Genomic DNA, 361 nt, shown 5'->3' with positions numbered 1-361 from the left:
AACCAAAGCTGTGGTACAGAGGCTGCCTCTCCTGGTGTAGTTTCCTTGGACAGTGGCACTAGCAATGTACCCAGTGTAGTTCCTGCTCCGATTACAGTCTCAGTTTGGGTCACATTAGTTGCTTGTTTAGTGGTTTCCAGTACAGCAGCTGTCTGTTTTGTCATCCTCTGATGGGTGAGATCAGGGTTCTATTTTAGTAGTTCTCCCTATAAGGGACTGACTAGCACAGTGTTTAGGTCTCTTTAAGGGGGGAATCCTTTCTTGCACAGTATGCACACAAACTAAGCAGCGCCGTGCAGAATACAAAGGCTTTAGCTTGCCCTGTAACTGTCCTGTCTGTTGTCAGCGAGGCTGCCACAGA

This window comes from Pelecanus crispus, chromosome 3 (genome assembly GCF_030463565.1).
Source record: "Pelecanus crispus isolate bPelCri1 chromosome 3, bPelCri1.pri, whole genome shotgun sequence".
Lineage (NCBI taxonomy): Eukaryota > Metazoa > Chordata > Aves > Pelecaniformes > Pelecanidae > Pelecanus > Pelecanus crispus.
This window is presented reverse-complemented; position numbering follows the sequence as displayed.